Below are 6,031 nucleotides of genomic sequence, written 5' to 3' on the forward strand. Positions count from 1 at the left end.
GTCGCCAAAGGTTAATTTAAAATGACTAATTTATTTAGTAGCCAAACATTTAACTAACAGCGACTAATATTTTAGCCGCCAAAAGTAACCATTTTGGTGACTAAACGTATTTTGGTTATCGAAAAGAAATATTCACTGACCAAATTTTTCGTCACCAAAGATAAAAGTAAAATTTATACTTTTTGTCTAGTGACTAAAGTAGGCAAAAATTACCTTACAGTGACTAAAAAGTATTTAGTCACCGAAAATTAATCTTTGCCGACCAAAACTTTGTTTGCCAAAGTTTAATAGCAAATATTATGCTAGCTTTTTGGTGACTAAATTTATTTTAGTAGCCAAAAACTGGTATACCATGACTAACAAAAATTTTAGTAGCCTAAAACATGATCTAATGCCGACTAAAACAATTATTAGTCACCTATTGTGGTATATTTAGCAACAAATTTTTTATTCAACAGCGACCAATATAATTTTTAGTCACCTATTCTTCAAATTTTAGCGACTGAAAAAATTTAGTCGTCAAATTTGATCGCCAAAAGTGTAAATTGTTGTAGAGTAATTTTTTAATGTATAAAATTAAGTTTTATACAGTAAAATTAGACCTTCAAGTCTAAGGCCTATTTTGGCAACATGGTTTGTAGCCACTTTTTTTGGTTAGTAGCAAAAGTCAAAAGTTGGCTTTTTTGTTTTTTTTTTTCATTTGGGAAGTTGGTTTTTAGTCAACGGTGAAATTACAATTTTACCCTCATGGGTCAAAATGTGTTACATAGGTGAAGTTGTAAATATTTTAAATAAATGGGGGTAGTTTAGTCATTTTATTATGATTTGACATCATAAACAAACATTAATCAAAAAAGTCAAAAGTCACTTTTTACCAACTTCCCAAATCATTTGTCTAAAAAAGCCAAAAGCTTGATTAAAAGCCAAAAAGCCACCTTCTTTTTTTTTTTTAATCCAAAAGAAGATATTAGGAAAGACTAAGCATGGAAACTCTTTCTATGCTTTAAGCACATGAGTTTCTACTCATCGGGGAGCCAGACATGAAGAGCCTAGACTAGGTCCTCAAAGGTAGTGGATATATGGGGAATCTATAGGGGCTTTCTCAAAATTAGTTGAGCCATGGCTCAACTCCAACCCCAACAAGGCACAGTGACAAGGAGCCAATAGCTCAAAATTATTTGGACACCAAAGTTAATTTTTGTTTTGGTTTTAGTACAATCAAATAGACCTGTGACCACCCCTAATGTATTGTATGTGTAAAAAAGAAAAATGAAGTAGTACCTTGGGAAAGACATTCCAGATGACATTCTTCGAGCAAGGAGTGGTGAGAGAACCAACATATCTGTAATACTTGCGGGTGTTTCTCCTCAACTTCCAAGCATCGAAGTTCTCAACAGCAACTTGAACTACTTCATTCTCTTTGCAATTCTCCTCATCTAGCTCATGCAATTGATTTTGAAACTACAATTGTCGAAAACATGTTAACACAAAATTTACAATACAAACTAAATTGTAAAAATCAAAACACTTGGATTAGTATTAATATATTAAGAACCATATATGAGAGCTTTACCTTGGCAATAATAGAGAAATGTCATCTGGAATTATTTAATTAGAAACCAATTACTCACAAATTCAATTAATGACTTCTTTGCATTAGCATCCATATTTCATTTCTTACTGTTTTCACTGTAGTTTGAATCAAAATAGACATGAGACATTTCCTTGAGAAAGATTATTTTAATTATCCAAAATTTGAAATAATAGAAATGGTCACTTCATTGAAAACCAATTGTAGCTTCCATCATTAAAATTCATTCATATTTCATTTCTACATGTACACTCAGAATCCACAGTAGCAAAATTCTGACGAGGCGACCACCATTTGTCAAAAATATAGAACTAAGCAAATATAATCCTATTAAAGATGTAGCAAGAAACAATTGTAATCCTATTATGTATCACTTTCTTTGTTCACTCAAACTTTCTAACTGTGGGAGCCGAATAATGGTAAAATCAGAAGGTGCGTACCTTAGAAGACTGATATTAATCGGCTGCATCCTACGAGAATGGGAAGCCGAATATAATATATGTGCTGAATAAGTGTAGATCCTTAAAGCCGAATAAGAGAAAGGACAATGATTAAAAAGTAGGCCCTGGCCCCGAGGATCAAAAGGAACAGGTATAAATATAGAAACAATGGATTGAGAAAGGTATGTAAGAACCACTTCACTTAACTTGGTAAACGAAGCAATCCTGAGTGTCTGAACTGACTTGTCCGTCGGAGTGCTAATTCCGACACCCCCGACCGGAGTGTTTGTATCTTTTCAGGTGACTAGCTGAGAATCACTAGCATCTCCCAGGATCTGAAGAGTGCTTCTAAACCACTTCTCCACAATTGGCGACGTCTGTGGGAATACTCAAATACATCCATGGCAGGCGTGACTGAAGATCCTCCGATAGCCACTGACGAGACCGCACAGAGAGATGACCTCACTCCAGCAAATATGCTCAGAAAGGAAACCATCGCTACAAAACGCGCCTTGAACTTCGACTCACCAACGACTTCAGCGCAAGAGACAATGCAAGCGATCATGGAACAAGCAAAGCAGAATGAACAAAGGTTGGAGAACATGATCGCTGAAAATGAACGTCTCCGTCAAGATTTGGCCCTGGAAGTAGCAAAATCCAGAGAAGCCGTGCGCCAAGATCCCGAACGACCTCCGAGGACCGGTGGACAATGACCTCGAGCCCGACCAAAAGATACCGATAGCGACTCCAACTCATTACCCACAGAGCTCAACAAGAAGGGACGATCCAAAATTTCCACCTCCTCCGAAAAGAGTCTACATACAATGAACAAGTTCAGAAGAAGCAGTTCAGACGAAGAGGACCAGCACGATCCTTTTGTCCGACGGATTGCAAGGGCGGCCCTGCCCAAGAAGTTCAAAGCTCCGTCATTCACTCTTTTATGACGGAAAATCAGACCCCACTGATCATATCCATCACTACAAGCAGGCCATGACATTGCATGCAGACAACGAAGCCCTCATGTGCCGAATATTCCCCAGCAGCCTGGGGCCATTAGCTGTCAGGTGGTATTACAAGCTGGAGCCGGCTTCGATCAAAGCCTCCATCAATTATAGAAATCCTTTAGGGCCAGGTTCATCACTAATGAGGTACAGCCAAAACAGGCCAACTCTCTCTGGGCTATGCAGATCCAGTCAGGAGAAACACTCAGAGCGTATTTGGCGCGCTATTGGGAGTACTTCAACCTCGTCGATGACGCTTGCAATGACTCCATGGCAATCATCGCCTTCAAAATGGGACTACATCCTGACAGTGCTCTTCGCAATTCCCTGACCAGAAGACCTCCCAAAACAGTCTGGGTGTTGATGAAGAAAGTTGAAGAGTATTGCAAAGTGGAGGATGATGCCTTGAGAATAAAAGCCGGACAAATGTCCAACAAAACGGCTCCCCTTGAAATTGCTCAACCAATAAGTTCCGTGCCACCTTCGAGCCCTGAGCCACTACAACGCGCTAAACGAGACAAAAGGTGGGACTCTCGCCGATCAAGCGATCAATGCTCCCACTGAACAAATGAACAACTGCAAGTCGACAGCAGACGCTCAAGGCGTGCCGACAAGAAGTACACAGAGTTATCAGAACCAATTACTGCGATAATGACCAAAGTCCAACACCTTCCATTCTTCAAATGGCCGTCAAAGATGGTGGGGCCATCCGACACACGAAGAAGGGATAGGCGGTGCGAGTATCACAAAGATCACGACCACGAAACTGAGAGTTATTACGCATTAAAGGATCACCTGGAAGAACTGGTGCAAGACGGTCGACTGCAATAGTACGTGAGAAAGGGAAAGCCAATCAAGGCACTAGCCTTGAGGCAGGACTCACCTCCACTTGGCGTGATCCATATAATCTACAGCCTGCCTGCATCCCCAGCCGTGCACACAATTCAATCGCATCCAATCGCCCAAAAGCAACGTATTCTGACCGAATGGCCCAAAGAAGCTCCGACAATTACTTTCAATGACTCCGATCTTAGCGGCACAACAGCCTCCCACATCGATCCGTTGGTCATCAAATTACGTGTAAATCGGTTGACCATTGAACGCATTCTCATAGACCCAGGGAGTACTTCAGAGGTTATGTATTACAAAACTTTCATCAAACTCGGCTTCAACAAGTCAGATCTGTCTCCAGCGCCTCACCTATTGTTCGACTTTAATACGAATCCTGAGTACCCGTTAGGAAAAATCATACTACCTGTTTGAGCGGGCTCCAGAACAGTCGAAGTAGAATTCCTGGTCGTAAAGCTCCCTTCGCCGTATAATGTCATCATGGGGCGAACCTGGTTACATATCATGAAGGCTGTTCTAAGCACTTATCATCAGCTTGTGCGCTTCCTGACAGCCCATGGCATTGAAGAAATTCGTGGCTCCCCGCAATCGGCACAAGCAGAGGTTTTATGAAAGCCTTATCACTGACCCGACCTGTGGGCTTTGATACTTGTATATATATCACTTCTACAATGCAAACCATTTTTCTTCGTCGCTCAATTCATTTCTCAAACCCCATTGTAGCGCTCGTCATGTCGACGATTCAAAGCCCCCCTTTGGTGCATGACACCTTAGGGCCGATTAAGACTCCAGATTCGGAGCGCCCTTCGTGGATATCACGATTGGCCACATTAAGTCTCCGGATTTGGAGCCCCCTTTGGGGCATGACGCCTTAGGGCCGATTAAGTCCCCGAATTCGAAGCCCCTTTTGGTGCATGACGCCTTAGGGCCGATTAAGTCTCCGGATTCGGAGCCCCATTTGGTGCATGGCTCCTTAGGGCCAATTAAGTCTCCAGATTCGGAGTCCCCTTTGGTGCATGACACCTTAGGGCCGAGTAAGCCTCCGGATTCGGAGAGCCCTTCGTGGATATCACCATTGGCCACATTAAGTCTCCGGATTCGAAGCCCCCTTTGGTGCATGACAACTTAGGGCCGATTAAGACTCTGGATTCGGAGCGCCCTTCGTAGATATCACGATTGGCCACTTTAAGTCTCCGGATTCAAAGCCCCCTTTGGTGCATGACACCTTAGAGCCGATTAAGCCTCCAAATTTGGAGCGACCTTTGGTGCATGACATCTTAGGGCTGATTAAGCCTCCGGATTCGGAGCGCCCTTCATGGATATGACGATTGGCCACATTAAGTCTCCGGATTCGGAGCCCCTTTTGGTGCATGACACCTTAGGACCGATTAAGACTCCGGATTCGGAGCGCCCTTCGTGGATATCACGATTGGCCACATTAAGTCTCCAGATTCGGAGCCCCCTTCGGTGCATGACACCTTAGGGCCGATTAAGTCTCTGGATTCGGAGCCCCCTTTGGTGCATGACACCTTAGGGCTGATTAAGCCTCTGGATTTGGAGCCCCCTTTGGTGCATGACACCTTAGGGCCGATTAAGCCTCCGGATTCGGAGCGCCCTTCGTGGATATCACGATTGGCCATATTAAGTCTCCGGATTCGAAGCCCCCTTTGGTGCATGACACGTTAGGGCCGATTAAGACTCCAGATTCGGAGCGCCCTTCGTGGATATCATGATTGGCCACATTAAGTCTCCGGATTCGGAGCCCCCTTTGGTGCATAACACCTTAGGGCCGATTAAGCCTCCGGATTCGGAGCGTCCTTTGGTGTATGACACCTTTGGGCCAATTAAGCCTCCAAATTCGGAGCGGCCTTCGTGGATATCACGATTGGCCACATTAAGTCTCCGGATTCGGAGCCCCCTTTGGTGTATGACACCTTAGGGCTGATTAAGCCTCCAGATTCAGAGCGCCCTTCGTGGATATCATGATTGGCCACGTTAAGTCTCCGGATTCGGAGCCCCCTTTGGTGCATGACACCATAGGGCCGATTAAGCCTCCGGATTTAGAGCGCCCTTTGGTGGATGACACCTTAGGGCCGATTAAGCCTCCGGATTTGGAGCGCCCTTCGTGGATATCACAATTGGCCACATTA

Source organism: Camellia sinensis, chromosome 2 (genome assembly GCF_055761805.1).
Source record: "Camellia sinensis isolate YWXY chromosome 2, ASM5576180v1, whole genome shotgun sequence".
In the NCBI taxonomy this organism is placed as follows: Eukaryota; Viridiplantae; Streptophyta; class Magnoliopsida; order Ericales; family Theaceae; genus Camellia; species Camellia sinensis.